This window comes from Colobus angolensis, unplaced genomic scaffold (assembly GCF_000951035.1).
Source record: "Colobus angolensis palliatus isolate OR3802 unplaced genomic scaffold, Cang.pa_1.0 Scaffold10, whole genome shotgun sequence".
Taxonomy (NCBI): Eukaryota; Metazoa; Chordata; class Mammalia; order Primates; family Cercopithecidae; genus Colobus; species Colobus angolensis.
The window spans coordinates 19,535,871-19,560,826 of record NW_012110919.1 but is presented as its reverse complement, the minus strand read 5'-3'; the positions used below and the strand labels follow the sequence as shown (position 1 = coordinate 19,560,826).

Sequence of the window (24,956 nt, the reverse complement as noted above, 5' to 3'; positions counted from 1 at the left end):
AAAAAAAAGTGCAGGATGGAATCCCATCTTTATTTTGATGTTTTGCTCATCATGCGATTTTTTACATTAATTTTGATATTTTGATTATTTATTTATTTATTATTATTATTATTATTTGGAGACAGGGTCTCACTGTCATCCAGGCTGGAGTACAGTGGCATGATCATAGCTCACTGCAGCCTTGATCTCCTGGGCTCAATTGATCTGCCCGCCTTAGCCTCCTGAATAGCTGTCACTTTGATTTTGAAAAAATGTTACATTACATTATTATTTTTTGGATGAGTGAGGTTTTTGGCAACCCTCCTCCCTAAGTTTGCACTCAAGGCAGGTGCCTCACTTGCCTCCTCCAGTCCAAGCTCTGCTCTCAGGAGAAGGGGAATGAGGGAAGGGGTTACTGAGCATATGGCCTCAGGTGAGACTAGCTTCAGTCTGATCCCCCGGGGAGCCCTGGAGTGAGCATTGTGCCCTGTGGCAGCCAGGCAGAGGGAGGAGAGGGCAGCCGTGAGCTGTTAGCATCTAATATTCCCTGCAGCTGGCAGATGGGGGACCCTGCTAGTGAAAAGGACCCAGACTGGGTACAAAAAATATCCATTACAATACCCTTCTATTGTTCTTTGAGAGGTGGCAGTAAACATTTCAAAGGTCTACAGGGACTTCTGGCTGCTGAGCTGTGTTTCTTCAAATATGGCTGTGCTGGAGTTTCTGGGGTCCAGTTTCTATTCCTCTTGTAGAACGAATGCATGAGCAGGAGGGTGGGTGGAGCCAGTGTGGATGTGTGTGTGACCCGATGAGCTGGTTTGTCCTAAGCTGCTGGCTCAGGTTCCTGGAGGGTGGGAGCTGGGGAGAGGAAGGCCAAAGTGGAACAGGTGTCTGTGATTCTGCCCATGGAAGGAGATATGGAGGAGGAAGAGGCTGAGGGGAAGGTGGAAGAAGCAGGGAAGGAAGGAGAAATCTTTGCTTTTGGGAAATCAGGCATATGTTACATGAGGGGCTTGGGAGGTGGGCTGGCACTTTTGGCTCTTTCTAAATGTAGGGGAGAAGTATTCACAGTCTGAGGGCTGGGATGTTAATTCTGAGTCCCGGATCCCTGGAGCGGGTTGGGATTCCTGCTGGAGCTCAGGAGAAAGCACCCCTTACCTGGCGCATACCTCCCAGGGCTTGGGGAAGGAAGCCTGGGGCTTCGTCCCCTAGACATGCCACCCCTTTGGGATTTTAGAGACACAAGGGTCCATATGTTCTGGCTGAAACTCTACCTCTACTCCACTCAGGAAGATGCCTGAGTTTCCTTCCACCATCACAGCTTTAAATCCCAACTCAGTTCACAACCTTCTTCTCCAGCTGTATCACGTGAAAGTGCAATGCTTTTGTGCCTCTGAAGTTACTTCAGCCTGGGTTGCCCACTGGCCAACTCCTGCTTGTCCTTCAGGTTTCACTTTGTCCAGGCAGCCTTCCCTGACTTGGCAGCTGGAGCTGATACTGTGCCGACAGGTCCCCCTAGCCCTGGGCTTACTCTGTCATGATTTACTCATTGTCTGTTGCCCTTACCTGGCTTTGGGTTTCTTGGCAGTGGGAACTATATCTTTGTATTCTCTCTCCCAGCCTGACACCTGGCAGGTAATCTGTGTTCAATAAAGTTTCTTGAATGTAAGAATGAGAAATATGTAATAGGTCATCAGATATTTATACCTCAGTGTGAAAGAAATTCTGAGAGGAGGGTTTTGTTTTGATTTGTTTTTAAATCATACTCCCTTACAATCATGCCACATTTATGTCTGAGGCCATGTCATATAATGGTAAGATTCATAATTATACTCAACAACAGCAACAATAATAACAATGGGTAATATATTGAGAACTTACCATGGGCCAGGTATTATTGTTCTAGTTGTTTATATTCCTTCTCTTATATCCTAACACCAACTTTAGAAGGTATATACTATTTATGAGGTATGTACTTTGTGTGGTATGTATTGCCCCATTTTACAGATTGGGAAACTGAGGAAAGAATTTAAGAAACAAAGAGGTCTTACAGGTAGTAAATGACCAAACTGTCTTTTGAACTCAGGTGGTCTGGTTTCAGAATCTATATCCTTAACCATCACACGCTGAACATGGCTTTTGGGTTCAAGTCCTAGCTCCTTCATTTTTTAGCTGTGTGATCTTGGGCAAGTTGCTTGACCTCTCTGAGTTTCAGTTTACTTACCTGTGAGGTAGGGGTGGTCCTCAACATTGTTGGGAGGCTGGGGCAAAGTAAGGGATGGAGAGGACCCTGAGGGTGGACAGTGATGGTTCTCATGGTTCAGCGAGGCGGCGGTTTCAAAGATCTCTGCTCGTGGTTACAAAATGAGCCTTGGAAACCTGCATCAGCAGAGACATCATGGCCAGGGTTCTTGGCAAAGGGCATGGAGGCCAGGAAGAGGGAGACAAAGGCTCCTCTGTCAGCACCTTGGGGTCCTAGGGGAGGCAAGTTGGGAAGATGTGAGTGCTGCAAAGCAGGAGATGAGGACTCCTGCCTGGAAGTGGGGCAGGCACCCTGTTGCCTGCCAGGATTTGCTCTGCATAAGCCATGGGTGGAAAATTCCTTTGGATCCTTTCCTGAGTGGCTGGGAAAGCTGAGACTAATTCATGGAGGGGAGGGGTGTCTCCACACCCTGGGAATGTGATCACTGTTTTATTTTAAAACAGAATAAAAGCAGCTTCAACTTGGCAGTTCTCAGGGCTGCTTGGGGCCACCAAAGCCACCTCCAGAATACAGCTCCTTGTGGGCTCAGGCTCTGGCTGCTATGGGATCAGGGATCACACTGGAAACTTGTCACTGGCAAGTGGCCGCTCTGTTTTCTGCAGAGACTCCCTCCTCCAGCCTGACTGGTGCATCTTCTCTGGGAACCCACAGAGTACAGATCTGCCCTCTGGGATGACAAGGAGGCCTCAGGCAGAAATCTCCCTCACACTGTGGATACTGTCATATATCCACAGAATTCTCTCCTGATCCCTGCTCCCCACGGTGACCCTGCGAACAATTGTCATTTCCCTTTGATAAATGCAGAAACTGAGGACAGGGAGTTGGAACAGCCAGTACAGCTGAAATAGGAACCAAGGTTCTCTGACTTCCCGTGAGACAGACCTTGTGCTAAAGACATGGCCCTGGTTCTACGGGGACTGAAGGTCTAAGTGGCTCTAAAGGATATTCTTGATGGATCAAAACACAGCACAGTCAGTGCAAAGGGAGTGCTTAAAGCCCATTTGCTTATTATGAAAGACCAGGGCTTGAGAACTCCGACTCTATTAAGAATATGTGGGAAATGATACATATTTGTAGTTAATTGTAACGTTGTAACACACACAATGATTTATTATAACATTGTAACAATGAGAAACTGGAAATAACTCAAGTGCCCATCCCTGGGACTAGTTAATCCAATGCTAGCAAATCTACCAATGGAATACTATGCAGCTATCAAAAAGGATAAGATTCTTTGTACATATGAATATACTAATAAGAACTCATCACCAAGATAAATTGTTAGGTAAGAAAGGCCAGTTGCAAAATAGTGTGTTCAGTATACTACCTTTTATACAAAATGAGAGAAATGAAATGAAAAGAGAATGTATTTCCCCAAAGAAACTCTGGAAGGAGACATAAGGAGCTAACATAGGAAGTGGGTACAGTGGAAACTGGATGAATGGTGGCAGGTAGGAGCAAGATTTTTCATTATAATCTTTCTACAGTTTTAGATGGTTTGAACGTCACCAGTTAGATGGAGTTGTGATGCCTGGTCAGCAATTTAAATTCAAAAAGCCTATTAAAATTGTGGATGGATGGCCATTAGGCTAAGAGTGTTATTATGTGAATAGCATATGTGTTGTAAACTCTAAGGCCCATAGTCTTCATTCCTATTTTCTCCTTGACTGTGACATAACCACATTTGGGGTTTTCAAACTAGCTGGACTTATTGTCCAGCTGACTACATCTCTCCTTGATGTCAGAATGAGGCCACCTTTGGCCCACTTTGAACCAGCCGAGAGAGTCCTGTGGGGTTTACACAGAGCCTACCTCTCCCTCCAGTGTCCACATCATGCTTGTGACTATGATGCATTCCTGGTGGCCTCCTGAGGCCATGGGTAGTCAGTCAATACCTATGTCTCATAGTGGACCTCCCGTCTCATTCCAAGAATACCCTTGAGCTCTCGGTGAAATGTTTGTAGGGAAAACAATGTGTTCTTGTGGGCTCTCCTTGACGCTAATATCCATGGATGAAGAGAACCTCTAGAGCAGATAATGACTGAAACCCATGCTCAATGAAGAGAACTGCCTGGAATAGCTTTTAGCTCATCTTGTGTCTGCCAGACCTTCCCAAACACGGCCTCTAGCCCATCACCAAACAGGCTGTGTTAAAATCAACCAGTGACATTGAGGCTGGGTGCAGTGGCTTATGCCTATAATCCCAGCCCTTTGGGAGGCCGAGGTGGGGGGATCACTTGAGTCCAGGAGTTGGAGACTAGTCTGGTCAACATGGCGAAACCCCATCTCTGTAAAGTACAAAAAAAATTAGTGGGGTGCGGTGGTTTATGCCTGTGGTAGTCCTAGCTACTCAGGACGCTGAAGTGGGAGGATCACTTGAGCCCAGGGAGGTTGAGGCTGCAGTAGGTTGTGATTGAGCTCCCATTGGCAATTCCAGCCAGTGCATGGTCTAACCCATTGCCAGGTAGCTCTGGCTTTCCATCTCAAAGCAAAACCCCACCCATTTCTGCTATGGGGTTGACACCTTGCCCATAGCTCCCTGATCTTTGGGAATTTTGGAAATCCCCAGCACTGCCTTTCCTGTGCTTTTAAATGTATGCAAATGCAACAGCAAATGGCCCCCACCCCAGGAGGACAGCTATTCCTGGGGCCCTCCCTGCCCACACTAGGTGGCTCCGTGGGGTCTTGTTAAACCTTCTCAGAAGTTGGCAGGAGACTCCTTTTAGCCTTGCCTTTTCCTCTTCCCTCTGGGTCTCTCTTCCTGGGGACTTTCTTTGCTCTGCCTTCGTCTTTCTTCTGCCACTTTGCAGCTTTGCCCTGGCCGCTCTGTCTTCCTTTTTCCAGTCCCTCTGCATCTCTCCTCTTCCTGCTGGCTTTTCTCTCCCTGCCCCTCCTCCCCATCTCTTTCTGTCTACGTTGAGGAGGTGCCATCCTCTGTTCTCTCTGCTCTTTCTTGGCTGTGCTGCTCCTTCCTCCCTCCTAAAATCACCGACCCCGCCAAGCCCCTGCCCTGCTGGGGCCTGAAGTGAAGAGGGCTCTTCCCTCAAATTCCCCAGAGCTGAGGGGCAGGGCCAGCATCTCGAGCTGGTGACCAGTGCAGCCACACAGGGTTCAGAAGGCCTGCGCTTGGTTTAACACTTGGCTGTTGCCGTCCTGAATTCTGAGTAATTTTTGAATAACGGGCTGCCTTTCATTTTGCTGTGACTTCATGAAGTATGCACTGGTTCTGCTGAGGACTATGAACTTCCTGGGGAACACATCCCCTCCTGGTAGAACTGTAAGAGCTGGGCTGAGGCGCAGGGTCCAGGTGCTGGTCCTGTGTTTGCTCCTCATTCACCCAATAGTGAGTTGCAAGATTCATCCTCATTTTACCGATGAGATAAATCAAGGCTCAGAGAGGCCATGTCACTTGCCCAAGGACCCACAGCTCATGAGCCTGGATTGAAGGAAGCTGACTCTGAAATTTGGACATTCTGTGGTCCTTTCCCGGCTGAAACCATAGGGGCTTTGGTAAGGGCCTTAGTTCACCCTTTTATTGGTGAACTAAGGCTCAGTCTTTGCATCTGAAAAATAGAGGTAGTGAAAGTAGCCGTCTGTGCAGAAACAACTGGTGTTTAAATCCTGGAACGTTCCTGGCACATGGCTACCTCCTGAAACAGCAGCTGCAGCCTTTCTGAGTCTCCATTTTCTCATCTGTTAAATGGGGATCATGGTAGTACCTGCCTCACCGGACCCTTATGGGAATTTAATGACACAGGACATGTGCTTAGCTTACGGCCTGGCACAAGTAGGTGGGCAAGGCCAGGACACAGGAGCTTCTGGGCCAGAGGAGGGAGTGATCTATGAGTAGGGAAACTAGGATTTATTGTCCAGACTGGGGCACTTTGAGAATGGAAGGAGCTTGACAAAAAGCATAAACAGGGATTGTCGTGGGCAAGCCAGGATGGAGGGTCACTCCACCTGTGTGTCAAGTGTGTCCTTGTCACGATTGTCTGTTTCATAAAACATGTTCACAGATAAGTGAGTGTCAGGATGCCCCAGGCCCACCCCCAGCTGGTGTGGAGAAAGACTGTGTTCGGGTTGGGTGCAGTGGCTCATGCCTGTAATCTCAGCACTTTGGGAGGCTGAGGTGGGTGGATCACCTGAGACCAGCCTGACCAACATGGAGAAACCCCATCTCTACTAAAAGTACAAAATTAGCCGGGCGTGGTGAAGCATGCCTGTAATCTCAGCTATTTGGGAGGCTGAGGCTGGAGAATCGATTGAACCCAGGACATGGATGTTGCGGTGAGCCAATATTGTGCCATTGCACTCCAGCCTGGGCAAAAAGAGCAAAACTCCGTCTCAAAAAAAAAGATGGTGTTCGAGCCTTGGCCATAGAGAATGATGTCCCTTGGGCTGGGCCTGATGGATCATGCTGGTAAGCCTAGCACTTTGGGAAGCAAAGCGGGAGGATAACTTAAGGCCAGGAGTTCAAGACCAGCTTAGGCAATATAGCAAAACCTTATCTCCAAAAATTAAAATAAAATAAAATTTAAAAAGGGGAGGGGGGAAAAAAGAAAGAGTAGTGTCCCGCTTACCACTGCTACTGCTACCAAGGCTTCAGTTCTGAGAAAACAACGTCAGGGAGAATGACTTAAAGGCCACGGTTCAGGCCCCTTCTCAGATGTTCTAGAAAATTCTTTGGATTACACCAGCAATGCATGTAATCTAAAGAATTTGGATTCTTTGGTTGTGTAGACTGAAACAGTCACATCTAGGAAAAGCGGCTTTTACTGAATTGCAGTTTGGGGCAGTGCTGTCCGTCAGTGAGTGAGTGGTGCCTCCCTTAAAACATTCAGGAACTGGAGGCCCCGTTCCATGATCAGATCCCCCATGTCTTCTCCCCACAGGCTTCTGGAGACAGTCCTTCTGCTCCTAGCATCAGGAGGCCTTGCCATTCCCCCTGAGTGGGTTTGGTTTTTCACAAGGAGCGTGTGACTCATGTGATTGGGTCCCCCGTTCAGGAAGCTGGGGGTCCAGTGTGTGGTCCAGCCACTGTCAGCATTTAGGACATTTTTTGTCCCCTGCATTTCACCCTTAGCCGTGGCTCCATTTTCTGTCTCTACACGTTTCCCTTCCTTCTTTTACTTTAATTTATGTTCCCTGTATAAGTGAGCCTCTTTTGAACCTCCCACCATCCACAGCTCCCTCACGCCAGTATATAAGTGAACAAAAATAAAAAATCAACAAACCTGCAAGCAAAAACATATTGTGGCACCCCTCCCCAACCCAGGAGAGCAGCTCGGATGGCCTGGTGAGGATCGGCTGGCAAGGGGTTAAGAATGATGCAGAGGAAGTGCTGGCCCAGATTAAAGGGAGGAAGTGGCTGCTGCCTGGGGAGGGAGGTGGCTGGCTCGTCCTGTGTGACTCCAGGGGCCTAAACCAACACTGACATGAATGTGGCAGGTTGCTCAAGGTCAGTTTAGCGAAAAAAAGGAAGCGCTTTCTAAAGACTTGACAAGTCTTTCTAGAAGTTCTGCTAGTGGGGGTTTCAAACTCACTGATAGCTGACTCTACACATAGCTCTCTTTAAACATAATAGCCAAAGGGCAGGTTTGTTGGAGCCAGTCTCCTCATGTTCACAGAGTGACCGGCGGGCCCTGATTTGCTGGGACATTCCAGTTTGAGCACTTTACATTCTGCATCCCGGGACATCCCTTGGTTTCTGGCAAACCAGGACAACTGGTCGGTCACCCTATGCACCCTACGTACATGATCTCATGAAATCTTTACATTGACCCCCCTTACAGATGAGGAGTCTGTGATTTGGTAACCCAAGATTACATAGCATGGGAAGGGCCAAGCTGGGATTCGTGTGTGGATTTGCTGTAACTGAGTGAGGCTTAAGCTGTCAGCCACACTGAGCCACTTCCCTTTTCCTGTAAGATGAGGGTACAAGACCCCTTGATCCTAAAGCCTCTCCAGCAATGACTTTTAGGATTCTGGAATTTCCTCTGGTCTTCAAGCAGCTTTTTGTTTTCCATGGAAGGTGGGGTGGGGTAGGGTGGGGGGCAATTTTTCCAGCAAGACCCCTCCTAGGTCAAGGCTTGGGCTTTGCCTTGGGAGAAGTGACAGCCTGGTGACGGGGTCAAAAGGAAGGGCAGCCTGTCCCTCCTTCCCTGTGCCTGGGAACAGGGTGGGATCTCATACTCCACCGTCCTGATTGCTGGCAGTGGTGCCAGTCCATTTGTCAGCTGCCTGGGCTGGAGCCAGGGAATTCCAAGGGGCCAGAGCCTGCCTGAGCGCTCCAAGGCCTCTGCGCTCGGGGCTAGCAGCCTAGGCAGGAGGACCCTGGGGCAGCTCAGGGCTCTGGGATTTTTCAAAGCTCCATGTGGCTGGACAGGCCTCTGCAGCCCCCCTCCCTTGGGAGTCTGGCCAGCCTGTGGAGACTGTGCAGAGGGGGAGTGATTTGGAGTCTCTGAGTACCCCAAGTCAATGAGGTAGGGTTGCGAATGTGCAAGGTGGGGACAGATGCACAGGTGGGGACAGCTGATACAAGATCGCAGGGCCCTGCGTGCAGCAGGCAAGCCACAGAACATGAAGGGCAGTGACCGTCACTGAAGACGTGGACTCCGGAGTCAGGACAGCACAGATTCAAACCTCTCCTCTGCCCCTTCCTACTGTGGGATCTTGGGCCAGTGCCCTTGCTTCTCTATGCCTTGATTTCCACATCTGAAAAATGGGAATGAAAATATCTACCTTGAAGGTTTGTTGTGAGTGGAGGCACTGAGTGTGCCATCGGTGCCTCATAAGCAGGGGGTGGATTCCATCAGCCCCAGACTCTCAGTTTTGGTTCCTCTCACCCCAGAGCTGCACCCGAGGACCCCGTGACAGTCAGCGGGTGAGGGCTGTTCCCCGTGGAGAAGCTGTGCTGGCGGGATGTAAGGGAAGTCCTAGGGAGGAAGGAGTGCTTTGTAGCGAAAGGGGCCCGTCAGCCCATCCATGATGCTTGGAAGTGCTGTGATAGGGTATAGATGCCTTGGGTTCCCACAGGTCTGAGTTCAAGTCCTGGCTCCACCAGGCACTGGGTGGTGATCCTGATCTCATTCCTTTCAGAGCCTCAGTTTCAACATCTGTGGGATGGGGGTAATGTTCTTCTGCTCCTCAGGCCAGGAGGAAGATGGGTTGTCAGGACACAAGGAGATGAGGGGAAGTCAAATTCACAGCTAGGTGCCTGGCACGTAGCAGGATGGCTCTCTTTCCTCCTGTCACCTTGCTGCCTGCTCTGCCTGAATTTGTGCACGTGAGGCTGGGAGGAGCAAGGGGATGCTTGTGAAAAGCACACCCCAGGCAGAGGGACCTGCAAGAGCAGAGGCCCAGGTACTTTGAACCATGCTCAGGGGTACTGGGCTCCTTGAGCACAGGGAGCAGGTTGGTTTGGAAGGACTTGGCCTCGGAGGTCCCCCCAGCAGTCCCTCCCTGTCCCCAGCCTGGGACTTCCCATGAGTCCTGCAGCCCTGTCCTGGGTCAGTGGCCTTGGATTACTGACTTCACTTGGGCTCTCCAAGGGGAAGGGAGGCTAATGCCCATGCTCAGTGGCCCACCCTTCCTCCTGTTGCCTCTTGTCTCCACCAGCTGTCCCTCTCTGCTGCCTTTTCCCCTTAGCATCCTTTCCCGGGCACTTTATTTCTTTTTAGGAGGCAGAGTCTTGCTCTGTTATCCAAGCTGGAGTACAGTGGTGCAATCATAGCTCACTGCAGCCTCGACTTCCTGTGCTCAAGCAATCCTCCCACCTTAGCCTCCTGAGTAGCTGGGACTACAAGGTGTGTGTCACCACACCTGGCTAGTTTTAAAAATTATTGTTATTTTTTTCCTACAGACATGGTCTCTCTCTGATGCCCAAGCTGGTGTTGAACTCCTAGCTACAAGTGACCCTCCTGCCTCAGCCTCCCAAAGTGCTGGGATTACAGGCATGAGCCACCCTGCCCGGTCTCCCTAGCACTTTTAAGCGTTAATATCTCACACGCACACATACACACATTCACGTCAACCACTAACCGGATGTGACATATTTGGAATGGTTTTGGCATCTGAGTCCCAGTTCTGCCTCATTCTGCTGTATAACTGTGTCCAAAAGCTCCTTCTTCTTTGTGTGTGGGCCTCTGCTTCTCCACCGTCATCACGACATTGACTTCAGTTCACTGGGGGAAAGTTGAAAGCAGGACCCTGATGGTAGAATTGAAGGCATAGCTGCAGCGTGTATCTGGCATCAATTTGCAGTGGGGGTTGCCTTTCCAGAACCCCAACACCAGACCCCAGAGACTGCTCCTTCATCTGCACCCTGCTCATCTCCTGGGCGGGGGGTGGGGAGGCAGTCTTCAAACTTACCTGCCTCACACACGTGTCCTGGGATGTGCCTGGTAAGCTGCAGGTTCTGGCTGCCCCTCAGCACTGCCTCCCTACTGAAAGGCCCTGGGTCCATGAGGCCCAGGGATGGGGACTCAGTGTTACCATGGCAACCATAGCTTATCTGTGGCATCACGGACTCCAGGGGAAGATGGCTCCTAGCCCCCAGGACTGGATAGTATGGGCCCCTCTCTGTGACCTGGCTTCTCCCATGAAGACCCATCTGAGTATCTCTGGTCCTCACTCCTCCACTCACTCAAGACCTTTCTTGGAGCATTGGTGGTTGCCATGGAAATGGATCTGGAAACAAACCAGTCCCTGTGGGCTGAGGAAAAATCCTCAAGAAAAATAGAGATTGCTGGGCTTCCCGGCTCTCTGATGGGATATCCTGACGCCCGGAGCCTCCAAAAACTGCGCTTTCTGGGTCAGCCTGGAACTGGCAGAAGGGCCCTCAGTTCACCAGGCCTCTTGCTATTCTCCTGCCTCCAACCTCTCCTCTTCAACACAGCCCCCACATCAGCCACCCAGGTTAGAAGCTGGAATCTTTTTAGAAAGATGGCACCCTCCGCTTAAAACCATCCATGGCTCCCTATTGCCCATAGGATAAAGTTGATGGCTTGCAGGGATCTCACAATCTGAAACTCTCTTCTTTCCTTAGCCACATCTCCTGCCTTCTCCCCTCCCCTAAGACAAACACATACACACGCGCACACACACAGCCCCTCTCCACACTTTATCAAGCCTCTGTGCCTCTGCAGGTATGTCATTTCCCTCGGCTGCTCCATCTGGCAAAGGCTTCATACCCTCCAAGGCTCAGCTCAAATGCCACCTCCTCCAGGAAGCATCCCCTGATTTCCCCAGCCCTTTCCCTTTACTTTGTGCAGAGCCAGGGCCACACACTCAGTGACCAACAGGGCCAGGCAGGAGACCCAAATGACCCATTTATGAACACTTTTCATGTCCACAAAGAAATACGTGCTCTCCTATGAAAGCTGAAAGTGAGAATGACTTGGTTCCTCTTTCTCTCACTGGATTGCACTTATTTCTGCCACAGCAGAGACCCTGGACTAACTCAATGGCAAACTGCAACTGGCTTATTACCCCAGGGGAAAATAAGGAGGGGTGGGGACTGTGGATAACCCTGTTCTGTAATGCAAGCCCAGCATGGCCGGTTTGCTGGAAGCCTGGCATTTAGGTGACATCTCAGAATACTGACTGTGCCATGATCTGTTTCTGCACCCACTTTCTCTACATGAAGGCAAGTGGCTGGGCCATCTTACTCCCACAGCATCTGGCAAGGAGTGTGACCCTTAGATGTTGCCCACTACTGGCTTTTTTTTTTTGGAGATGGAGGTCTCACCCTGTCACCCAGGCTGGAGTGTAGTGGTGCAATCATAGCTCACTGCAGCCCTGAGCTGCTGGGCTCAAGCGATCCTCCTGCCTTTGCATCTGCTCTTCCCACTGACTACCATGCTCTTGCGCAACACCAGCCCATGTCTCCCTCTCTGTGTATTCAGGTCTCCATTCAGAGGTGGGACAGGGCATAAATGCTGGCAGAGGGGAATTCTATTTTAGAGAGAGCACTCCAAGAAGCCTCTCTGAAAAGATGACCCTCTTTATATTTTATTCACAGCACAAATCACTGCCTGCTCTTATATTCATTTTATTTTTTCAGCATTTACGTAGAGCTTCAGATGAACCAAGATGCTTCTAAAACGTTACCAACATAAACCCATTACCAACATTTAATCCTTGTAACAACTCTGTGAGGGAGGAGCAATGATGACTCCTATTTTCCAGATGAGGAAACTGAGGCACAGAGAGGTGTGGTGACTTGCCCATGGTCACACAGCAGAGCTGGGATTCAAACTCAGGCAGTCTGGCTCCAGATGTGTTTGCTTTCCTTATTATGTATTTGTTTACTTGACTGTTTAGCATCTGTCACCCCTGACAACACCCCCCCACCCCAACTCCAAGGGCAGGGATGTGTCTGGTTTGTTCCCTGCTGCAACCCCCAGTACTCAGATCCAGGCCTGGCTCATAATCGGAATTTAATGACTATTTCTTGGAAGGATGGAGGAAGGGAAACAGGAGGATTAGAGGACTGGAAGGAAGAGTCTTTGGCCTTCAGAGCTGAGTCCAACGTCAAGATTGTCTTGTCGGAAGCTTCTCAGCCTCCTGAGGGATTTGAGTCAGCCTGTCTGGAGGGGCCCCTGCCCTACCCGTCGTCACCCTCCGGTAGAACCTCTGTTTTCTGACCTCTCCCAAGAAGAGGTGCCAAACCTCATTCCCAGCTCCCTGGGCCCATGCTGAGCACACTTCCTACAGTAACAGGAGCCCTGGAGGGGAACAGTCAAGACGGGGGCAGGAAGTCTGCAGAACGAGGTGGCCTGCTGTTGAGGGAACAGGCTGTTGAGCGGCCAGTGAGAGGTCCGGGCGGGGCTACGCTGGACCAGATGTGCTCAGGGAATGAGCAGAGGAGAGAGCTGGGAAGGGGCTTGTGCCCTGCCAAATTCTCCTGGGACCCTAAAACAGTGGGCTTCACTGTGGGAGCAGTAGAAACACATTTCAGTTTCACCCTGTGAGAGAAATCCCCTTTCCCTATTAACGCAGTGGCTGTGGTAGTGACAAGCACTTCACCAGCCTTGTTTCATTGAATCCTCACAACTCCTTGAGACAGATGCTACACATGAGGCTCCTGAGGCTGAGAGAGGTAAGTAACCTATATGACGTCACACAGCCAGGAAGTGCTAGAGCTAGATCTGAAACCTAGTTCCAGACCATATGTAACATGACTCCATGGAAAACCAAGGGAGAAGCTGGAAGCCCAGCCTGGGGCTCCGGGTTCTACCCACGTGCTCACTTGCTCACTTCACTGATTCTGAATCTCAGTTTTGTCATCTGTGAAATGAGAATAACGGGAAAGTGCCATTGTGTGTGACCTGACAAAGGGCTGGCTGTTTTTCTAGGTGTGCCACAGAGGTTATTTTCCTTCACCATCATGGTATGTTGGGTGGTCCACATGCCCCAGAAGTGGAAAAAGAGACTTGGAGGTGTGGAGAGCGGGTCCGGGTCACTCAGCCAGGGCCACCTCCTTGTTAGGTGTTAATGCCCTGTCCTGACTGAGGCCAGACAATAGCTTTGTTTCAACTGAGGGACTTGAGTGAAGTGAAACATGCTTTGCAGAGCCTCTTGCAGAGGATGTAGGGATGCCGGGGAGGTGGGAGGCCGAGCTGAGGATGGGAATGGCAGAAGCCATGGCTTCCTCATCCAGCCCGGGGCAGAAGGGGCCTGGGCGGAGGCTGAGAGGCATCTCTGTCCTGCAGCTTGGCTCTCCTCCCGAGGCTTCTAGACGTTATCCAGGCTACTCTCTGAGCTCTGTTAATTTCTGGAAACAAAGCCCTTTCCTTTGGGCAGAATCAGCCAGCTGGACTCAGCCTTGTCCTCTCTATTGTGGGACAGGGGCTCACAGAACATCACAAGCTGGTTTTTCTATGCAGACATTTGCTGAGCTCCTGCTGTGTACCAGGTGCCATGTCCACATCACTGTGTCATGACACGCTCATGCTCACCCCAGGAAGGAAGTACTAATAGCCCATTTTACAGATGGGGCTCAGAGAGGAGAAGCAGTTTGTCCACTGTCACTGAGCTAGGAAAGGTCTTTGAACCTGGTCTGGCTGACTCCCAAGAGTGGGCTCTTAGCTGCCGTGCAGCTTGGAATGAGAGATGCATCAGACAACCTTGTTGCAGGCAGCCAGGACCCCAGTCTCGCTCTTGGAGTGGCGGGACAGATGGAACGTAAATCAACCTTGAACCTCTGGCCCAGAGACCTTGGAGCTGTCAGGGTCCCAGAAGATCCCTTTAGCCAGACCCTCCCGCTGACCTGATTTCCTGAAAGGAAGGTTTTATTATTGCCATTTCGTAGGTGACTCCAGTGCAGCTCAGAGAGGTAAAGCAACTTGCCCAGGATAACACAGCATGGAGCAGAGTCGTGCTGTGTTTTTATATTGGCCCCATGGCTGGAAATAGACACTTGGTTCATTCAGTTATGGTGTCTTTTGAAAGCTGAGAGGGAATTTTGAGATAATCAACTCCAACCCTCCTTGTTTCATAGATGGGGAAATTGAGGCGCCAAAGAGTCAGGGATATATTTAAGGACATTTGCTAAGCAGAGCCTGTGCATTACAAAAGAAAGAGCATGAGATTCTTCATCTGGGTTCAAATTCCACCTCTGTCCTTCACCAGCCATATAACCTTGGTAAGACTTTTAGACTTTTTTGTTTTTTTTTTTTGAGATGGAGTCTTGCTCTGTCGCCGAGGCTGGTGCAGTGGCGGGATCTCAGCTCACTGCAAGTTCCGCCTCCCAGGTTCACACCATTCTCCCACCTCAGCCTCCTGAGTAGCTGGGATTACAGGCGCCTGCCACTACGCCTGGCTAATTTTGTTTTTGTATTTTTAGTAGAGATGGGGTGTCACCGTGTTAGCCAGGATGGTCTCGATCTCCTGACCTTGTGAGGCAAGACTCTTAACCTCCCTGGGGCTCAGTTTCTCAGCTCTAAAATGGACATAATAAGGGCCACTGTCTCATGGGGTTGGGTGAGATAATGCTCAAAAAGGGCTTCTCAATGTCCTGGCACACATAGTAGGTGTTCAATAGAATGTAGTTACTACGGTGGTTATTATTGATATTATTTAACGCAGACACTCCAGGGTCTAATGCTCCTTCACAGGATGGCCCACTGCATCTAGTATACCTGGCCAGGGCTCTTGTGTGAGTCTGGGGGACCTGGTGCAATATTCTTCTCATTCATCTGCCAGAGCAACAGAGAAGGAAGGAGAGAGGCATGGGACTTAAACACAAGGGCTGCAGAGCAGATGAGTCTGGGTTCTCCACCTCCGCGCCCTTCTCCCTGCACCCTGGCAGATTGGGACCCTGTGGCTGGGGAAGTTGCTTGAGTTGCCACTTTCCAGGTATCTCAGGATGACAGAGAAGAGAAGCAAGGGCAGAAGGTGAGCTGTGCTGATCTGGTTGTAAGAGAATAGCAACTTCTCGGGGGCGCTTCTGAAGGCATGTGGGGCCTCCGCCACCTCCCAGAGTTGAGACTCCAAGCCCACACTCAGAACAGCACACCAAGTGCGTACCACAGGCTGGCTCCCAGCATGGGCAGAAGTCACTCACCCCAGCTGCCTTCTCGACCACATCCTGAGCAAGCCGTGAGCAGCCCCAGCACCAGCTGCCCTGTAGCTACAATGTGTTCATAGCTTGGGGATTATTTGCATGAGTGGACCCAAGCCTGACGTCAGGGGATTAACAAAATATGGTGCTGGGCCTCCCAGTCCAGTGGGATATGCGCAGGGGAGAAAATTTGTTTATAGGGCAGCTTCAGGGGCTGGGGCAGTGTTTATGGGGAGAGGCACAAGCTGGGTGGCTGGGAAGATACTTAGGGCTTGTGCACGGGACCCATTACTGGGGTCTACAGGGGCTTCCCGGCCTGGAAGGACAGATGTCCATCAAGTGCTCTTGTTGGGGACCTTCTGTGGCTAGGAATGGCTGCTGGGGAGATGGTAAAAGGGCAGCTAGGTGTTCAATAAGATAATGAGGCTGAGTTTGTAATGACGTGTTCTCATGGAACTTGGTCGGAGTTCAGTCTGGGTCTGGGGTTGAGCCTCAGCTCAGTCCTCAGATAGGCAGGGTCTAGATTGCTCCGGCCATAGTAAGGCGTTGGTCTTGATTCTAAGAACAAGGAGGTGCTAAGAGGTTTTTAGCAAGGAGTGACACAATGTGGTTTGCTTCTTGAAAAGATTTGTCTACTGGGAATAAAATTGTCTGTGTACTGGGTAGATAGGTTTCTAACCAGTTAGGAGTCCCAGGTAGCCACATAGGTAAGCAGAGGTGATGCTCAGATTTGTGAGTTGTTGGGAAGACAGAATGGGAAGAACTTGTTGATAGATGTGGGGGTAGGTAGGGAGGGGGAGGCGTGGAGAGTCTGGTTTCTGAGTCAGAGTGTTGGCAGGAGACAGATAACCCACTCAAATGAGGTGATTAATGAGAACTTAGTCAGGGGAGGACTGACAAAAGGGTAGACAGTACAAGGGATCCCTACCACGCTCTGGGTCCAGTGAAGGTGAGAACTCACTGCCCCTAGACCGAGGCGCTAGAGCACCCAAGGAGCGTGACTGTGGCCGCACACCCCTAACAGGGAGGTAGCTGGAGGGTTTGCACCCAACCGCACGCTCCACGCCTGCAGTTGTAGATCAAACCAGAGGTCAGAGGGCAAACAGCCTATTGAGCTTTCAAGCAGGTCAGCCTGTAGGGCACAGAATAGACAGGGATCCCTGTCTCCAGGGATCTGGAGACAGAGATCCCCGGGGAGGAAGGAAACGCTTTTAAGGCTCAAGGAGTAGTGTTCTAATGGGAGGATGCCAGGCAGTGGCGTGAATATTTTGGGGGGGTCTCCCTGTGTCCGTGTGCTCATCAGCTGCTCTTCCTGGTGGGCTGTCTGGGTTCAGGGGCATAAGCTCCTTGTTTTTGCCCGTTCTTATGGAGTCCTAAGCTCCGTCGTGGCCCCTTCCAAATCCTAAAGAAAATGGGATAGTCTGTTAGGCAGCCCGTGCCACTGTGCCCTGCTGCAGTGACTCAGTGCGAGCTCCCGCATGTGGGCGTGGGACCAGGCAGGAAATTCTGTCCTGACACGGAGCTAATTCTGTCCTGGGGCTGGCAGCCAGGCCTGTGGTTGGAACATCTGGAGGCACTGTGTGGTTTCCAGGTTCCCGAGTCACTCAGAGCCTGGGGATACAGGGATGTGGAGGTGTCTCTGGAGCCATCCTTGGGAGATGAGACGCCCCTTCTCTCTGCCCTGGAGGGTAGGAGATCTGGTGAACAGGACGAGCCCAGAAACTCTGGCAGCAGGCAAAGGCATCAGCATCTACAGTCGTCCAGGCCTGGGGGAGGCTGGTATGCTGCTCAGAAGAGACATGTTTGAGGGCAAGAGTGGTGACTGGCAGGCCTCATTACATTTCAGCTGCTGGCTGAGGCAGGGATCTTGTGCTTTGGGGTCAAAAAGTCCTTGGTTCAAATCCTGAGCTGTTGCTTAAAGGCTGTGTGAATCTGGACTAGTCACTTCACCTCTCTGATTCTCTATTTGCAAATCTATGCAACAGTCTATGTGGACCACACTGAGGCACAAGTTATGGAAATGCCAGGCACAGTTCTGGGCTCTGGGGATATAACATAAGCAAGAGAGACCACGTCCTTCCTGTCTATGATTTAGAGAGGGTCATGCACTCTCTGGGTCTTAGTTTCCCCTGCTGCAAGAGATGTCCTCTGAGGGGCCTCCCAGCAACTTTTGGAGGCTGACAGAACTGGAGGAGAGGTGTCTGAGCCATCTGGCTGGATGGTCAGGGTGGGTCATGTGGGGAGAAGATGGGGACAGGAGCCAGGCCAAACATGGTCATTTGCAGAGCGAGGAATGTTTCCAGTTTCCCTGATGGGCTCTTACGCCCACAGGCCCTGATAAAGCCCCTGCATTTGGCCTGTGGCCTGCTTTCAGGAAGAGGTTAGTGGTAGGCTCCGATGAAAGAGACAGCAGATTGACAGAGCAGCTGCTGGAAGCTTGGGCTGGCTGGACGCACAGGTGAGGAATGTTGCAGGTGAGGGGCAGCCGAGCCTGTCAGAGGGGGAGGGTTGACCAGTGACCGGCATGCAGGAGATGGAGGCAACATGGGAAGAGAAAGAGGAGGAGGTGGAGATGGAGAAGACAGGGAGACTGCAGAGAGATGGAATAGATGGAGAGGGCCAGGAACAAAAAGAGGCAAACACAGAGACCGGGGGAGAGAGAGAGGCAGAAAGAACAAGTCAGATATGAGACAGAAGAGAGTAACAGGACAGAGGTGGAAGTAGGGAAAGAGACGAAGGACAGACAGACCAGGGCAGAAAAGCAGCCAGTGCTTTGCGACGTAAGGAACCCACTGGGCAAAGGGGTTTAATCAAGGAAGCAGAAGGCAAATATCTGCTGCCCAGATGGCCCCCGGCTCTGCTGTACACTGAGCCCCTAGGACACACACCGGCAAGGGAACAGCCAGAGGAGGTGGGGCCCTGGATCCATATGAACTCGGTTTTTGAATCCCAGTCCTGGTAAAGGTAAGGAGAACTCACTGTCCCTAGGCTGAGGGGCAAGAGGGAGCAGTGGTTCTTGGCGCCTGGAGCGTGTAGCTGTGGCCAAGTCGACCCATGGAGACCCTACAGGGAAGGAGCTGGAGGGTAAACACCCAACCTTGATCTCCTCCAGCCCTGCAATCCCTGCTTGACACGGTCATCGATCAACCAACCAGGCAGGTGTGAGGCAAGCTACTCGCTCCCCTGCCTCGGCTTCAGACATCCCCATTGGTAAAGTGGGACTGATGCCAAGACCTTGCAGAGTTAGGGGGAGGCTGCAGAGAGAAAAGGTGTGCTCTTACCCACGGTGCGCTGCATCCCAGCAGCCATGCCAACACTGGGGCGCAGAAGGCTCCACATGTCCTTGGAGGATGGATGAATAAATGAATGACTCCCGCCTCCAAAGGGCTTCTCCTGTAACCGAGATTGGAGGCATTTCACATTCAGGCTATTAACCAGAGGCAGACGGACCTAGGGGAGAAAAATCGCAGGGGACCTGGAGCTTTGCCTTGCTCTGTCTGTAAAATGCAAACCCCAAATCTTGCCAGATTGATTTTTTGGGGGCCCTTGGGAGGTTCCACTGGGGCAAAAGCTAGAGTTTTGTGGAATGTTTCAAGGAGGCGAGGCAGTGGACAGAGTGAGCTTGTCAATTCAGCAGGCTTTGGGTTTGAAACCTGTCTCTAGGCATTCTTTCAGCATGGTTAATTGGACCTACCTTACTTGCTTGAGCCCTCTATGTGACCTTGGGCACGTTAGTTACCTTCTCTATGCCTGTTTTCTCATTAGTAGCTGTGTTTAGAATAGTGGTTGAACCATACAGAGGACTGTATGTGTATTTGTTTAATAAAACTTAAGCCGATAATGTCCATTCGAGGGTTTTGTTCTGCATGGCAGGAGGAGCCAGATGCGACCTTGAGGCCCTGTCCCTGTCCCAGCAAGGGTCCAGCAGCGGGGGTGTGGGTAGGACACGATCATCTGCCTGGTGACCATCCCACCCTCTGCAGGGGCTGGGCTTGGCAAGGAAGGACTGGGGCTCAGGACTCTGCACAGCCGCTCCTGGCTGGGCTGACGTTACTTCCGTTGGCTGGTCCAAGTTCATTCCCGCCTAATGGGGAAAATGGGTGGGGTTCTGAGGGTTGAGTGTTTGGCCCCCTGCCTGGCTATTGTGGCTTGGTCAGGGATTCAGTAACCAAGAGTCTGAGTTGGGCACCACCCAAGCATGAGCCCCAGGCAGGGATTGGAGTGTTTGTTTGATTGTTTTGGGGTTTTCTGGACCTCAGGAGAGGAGGGAGGGTTGACATAATTATACCCCTCCATCCCTCCGCTTCTCCATCAGGGGCCCCCAGAAGCCTCTGCACTTGTATTTTCTTTCTTCGTAGCACTCATTTCCCAGTAGCCCTGTTTTCTAGTCCCGTGACCCCTCCCACCCTCTCTCCCATGGAGCCGTTCTAATGTGTTCAATGTGCATCTTGCTATTTGGCTGGATTCTTGCAAAACATGTGTTGCTGCTTTGCAGACACATTCTCAATGTAGGGCAGCACTATTAGGGTCCCAAAAGCCAGCACCTGTGGCTCTTTGTTGGCGAACTGACCTCAGAGTCTGGGAGCGGCTGGGAGTGCGCACTCCAGGACAGGGTGGAGGCATGCAAACACTCCTGGAATGTGACCTGCACTGTTCCCAGGGTCCTCGATGCGCGTGAGCCAAGGCCACCCTCTGTAGGACTCTGTGGGATGCTGCACCCCTGCCTGGCCTCCTCCCACTTCCTCACTCCCTCACCAGTTTTGCCTGAAATGCTTCCTTAATAAATCACTTTTGCCAGAATTGTCAGTTGAGAATTTACTTCTAGGGAAAGAAGACATATCTGAAAACAATGCACGTGGACATCTCCCTGTGTACTTCCTTGCAGGGAGGTGGGGCACTGCCTGGGTATTCACTCAGGAGCCATCACAGGGAGTTCGCAGGTACCTGCAGCATGGCATGAGGTGCCTGTGCTCCCACCTGGCCAACCTGGGAAGCGTGCAGCTTTCTAGTTCTTGCCACAGTCTAGAAGGTGTAGAATGTCATCTGGTCGTGGCTTTCATGTGCATTTCTTTGATCTTCAATTTGTCAGGTGCCTGGGTTTGGGGATTTCCCTCCTGTCAATTGCCTGTTCCTATCGTTTGCCCATTGTCCTGTTAGGGTCGCTGTTTTTTGGATTTGCAGGAAGGGGCTCCTTGAGTACGCTAGATAGCAATCCTTTCTGGGTTTGGAGATTGTAAATATCTTCCTCCCTTGGAGGCAGGAAGTGTGTGTGTGTGCATTTGAATGTGTGTGTGTGAGCATGCATGCCTGTGTATGTGTGTGTAGCCCATTATAAGGGTGGGATCTGGGCCCCCGCGTGGGCTAAGCTTCAGGGCAGAGAGGTGGAGTTCGGATTCGCAAACACAAGATGAGCAACTGAGTGGAGCCACAAATAGTAACACTAACAACAACAACAACAGCAACAACATGGGCATTAAGCTGTATATGTTTCCAAAACCTCACTCTCCTCATCTGTAAAATGGGGAAGAATACCATCCCCTTTGCAAGGTTGTTTGGGAACAGTCTGTGACAACATTTCTAATGGGCTTGGCTCCTGCCACATAGTAGGTGTTTAATAAATTATGATGCCAGCAATAGTAAAGCACGTGCTTATTATGTGCCTACTATGTGCCAGGCTCTGAGCTGGGGGCTGGTGGAGGATGAGCACATGTTACATAGTAGGGCTTTTTTGTGTAGGTGGCCTGGGTGGCATTGTCAGGTAAGACATGGTCTGCAGCAGAGGGAGAGGCCTGGGGAACTGGACAGAGTGAGAGTCAGAACCAGGTACTGATAGAAAACTTGGGTGGACACGGACGGGCGCGGTGGCTTATGCCTGTAATCCCAGCACTTTGGAAGGCCAAAGTGGGCGGATCTACGAGCTCAGGAGATCGAGACCATCCTGGCTAACATGGTGAAACTCCATCTCTACTAAAAATACAAAAATTTAGCTGGGCGTGGTGGGATGCGCCTGTAGTCCCAGCTACTTGGGAAGCTGAGGCAGGAGAATCACTTGAACCCCAGAGGCAGAGGTTGCAGTGAGCCGAGATTGTGCCACTGCATTCCAGCCTGGGCAACAGAGCGAGACTTCGTCTCAAAAAAAAAAAGACTTGGGTGGACGCTGATTGTGGTCAGAGCCACCGCTGACAACAAAAATAACAACATTGGCTTTCTGCTCTACAGTGATGCAACGTGCTTCACAGGGCTTATTTCAGCCCCCCGAGCCTCTGTGTCCCTCCCTGTCTGAAAATGCATACAATTGTGTCCTAACCCTGTAGGGCGATCGTGAGGCTTGGGTGAGATGGGATAAACTCCTTGGCTCATTGTCCAGCACAAAGGAAGTACTTTATTAATGATTAATGTTGAACTTCCTTATGCTAGGCAGTGCTGCAAATGCTTCACCAATACCACTTCTTCAATTCTCACAACAGCCATAGGAGGTGGCTCCTTGGATTATCCCCATTGCACCAATATTGAAACAGAGGCTTTAGAGAGGGCTAAGTAATGTGCCCAGGGTCGCACAGCTCACAGGTCGTGGAGCAAGAGTCCAGCCCTGATGGATGGGAAGCAGTATTCTGGGCCCTTAATCCCTTTGTTGTGTTGTTCTATGTTCTATGGCATCAACAATGTCACTGTTATTATTTGTAACATCCAGACAGACCTAGTGAGATAGAAAAAAAAAAGCATTCATTCATTCGTTCATTCATTCATCAAACAACATTCTGGGTAATGCACTAGAGTTACATAAGATATTACTATTAGGGAAATTAGGTGATAGGTACATGGAACTTCTCTGTACTACTTTTGCAATTGCTTGTGAGTCTGTAATTATTTCAAAATAGAGTTATAAAAGGAGTATGGCAGAAGTGACCCCTATGTGATTTCCAAGCACTGACCCCCAAGGATAGGTTATAAAAGACCATGCTCCCTGGCACACTTGCTCCTGGAGCTCAGGGCTGCCAGGCAACAAGCCCACTCCCCGGAAGCTACCATGCTGTGAGTAAGCTCAAGCCACATGGTGCCCTAGTCCATAGTGTCAGAGAAACAAAACGAAACCGAACAAAGCCCAATATCCAGAGGACCTGTCTGGTGCCTGGATTCTGCTCCAGTCGGAGGAAATGGAGCTGAATAAGACCCAGTTCTTGTCCTCAGATAACTTGTTATCTGATCAGATGCATAAGCCAGCAATAATCACATAAATGCCATGTGCCCCACCTGGGTGAGCAGGACCCTGTAGGAGCCAGAATGGGGCGTGTATTTGTTTTCCAGCACTGTCATACCAAACAGTCACAAACTGAGTGGCTTAAAACAACAGGAATTCATTCTCTCATGGTTCTGGAGGTCAGAACTCTGAAATCAAGGGCCATGCTCCCTCTGAAGGCTCCAGGGGAGGATCCTTCCTCGCCTCTTCCAGCTTCTAGTGGCTCCAGATGTTCTTTGGCTTGGGGCAGCATCCCTCCCCTCTCTGCCTACATCCCCACATGGCCTTCTGTTCTCTGTCCATGTGAAATCTTCCCCCTGCTTCTCCTCTTATACGGTGACTGTCATTTGGGGCCCACTGTAACCCCAAATGACCTCTTCATGAGATCCTTACCTTAATCTCAGCTGCAAAGACCCTTTTCCCAAACAAAGTCGCACTGACAGCTTCTGGTGGATGCACCATTTTGGGGGGGTGGGGAGTGCAGAGTGCATCCTTCCATTTACTACAGGAGGCAGAGGGGATGCTTCCTAGGGAGAATCCCTGAACCTGGTTGCTAGGGATGAGGTTGAGCTTAGAGAAGGAATTTAAAAGGAAGTGGGAACTCCTACACTGAAAAAAAAAAAAAGTGATTTTGATTTTTAGAGACTGCCACCTAGTAAATGTGTTGGTCAAGAAAAGTTTCAGTTGTTCCAGTTCATGCCTGTCCCACAAAGCACAGCTCTCAGACCTCTGGGGCCTTGACCTTCCGGGGTCTTTCTCTGACATTCTTGGCAAGACTGATGAGCCGGGAGGAGCACCTGGTGCAGGCATATGCAGGGCATCCCAGAGCTGAAAGTGTTCTCGAGACTGTCTGCTGCCCAGTCCTGACTCCAAAAACAAATTCCTGTCATCTTAGCTCATTCTAGTCCTGCACCGCAGGTGAGGTGGGTATTGTTATCATCCCCATTTTGCAGATTGCACATCTGAGGCCCTGAGAGGAGAAGCAGCTTGCTCAGGTGACACAGCAAGTCTCCTGCCGCCCACACGTGGGCCTTGTGCTGCCACCTCCTCCCTGGCATTCCCTTCTGGATCCCTCCTGGGACTGTCCCAGGGAATGGACCAGTATGACTGGCTTAGGGAGTTCTAACTCAAGAGGCTAAGGGTGGAGTGGCTTTTGCTCTGGGGCCAAATCCAGTATGAGTTCAGGGTCTCAGGCAGAATCTTGGTGCTGGGCCTGGAGAATGGGCTTCCCCTGGGTTCTCTGGGCAGCTGAGGGTGGAAAGGGAGGCAGACTGACTGCTGTCAGGCCAGCCTGCCTGCCTGGGCTGTGATGAATGATGTGGTCTCTGGGGAGTAACCCCTGTGTGTGTCTGTGTGTGTGTGCGTGCCCCAGACCTCAGCTAGATTATCCTGAAAACTAGGAGGGTGAATTCCCTGAGGGGCTAGGAAAAGTGGAGCAACAAGGAGGGTGTCCCTGTAGGGTGGAGCTGGAGGGCCTGGTGCATCAGGAAAGGTGTGAACAGACGTCGGTAAATGTGTTCTCCTTTCCAGTAAGCAGTGTGGTGAAGAGCAAGACTCATAGTCAGAGTAAACCCAGATGTGGGTCTGTCACTGGCTGAAGTCTGTGACACTAGCATCACTTCCTCCCTTTACAATGGGAGTGATAGCAGTACTACTCCTGGAGGTTGTTGGAGATGCATGAGCTGATGCAGTGCAAGTGCTTGATACAGTGTTTGGGCTCTCATGTGCACCCAGTCAATTATTACTTATTACAAGGAAGTAAAACCAATATAAAGTATAATTGGATGTAGACATAAGGACCAACCAAAACCAGTGCAGAAACCTGCAGCCTAGAGGTTCCTGTGCCTTTGACCAACAAACATGACTCTGAGCTTCCTTGTGGTCACTTTAAAAAGGGAAATGTGATCAGCTGT

General features: G+C 50.7%; 1 protein-coding gene across 4 annotated transcripts in view; it reads left to right on the top strand.

The window, feature by feature from the left end:
- Positions 1-24,956, top strand: part of CMKLR1 (chemokine-like receptor 1) — a 50,582-nt gene that overhangs the window by 18,699 nt on the left and 6,927 nt on the right. The window contains exon 1 of one of the 4 annotated variants that reach the window (XM_011935732.1): positions 855-972. The exons of the other annotated variants lie outside the window; for them this stretch is intronic. The gene's annotated coding sequence lies outside the window, so the exon portion shown is untranslated. Of the gene's footprint in view, positions 1-854; positions 973-24,956 lie in introns of those variants that run through there. 4 annotated transcript variants of the gene reach the window in all.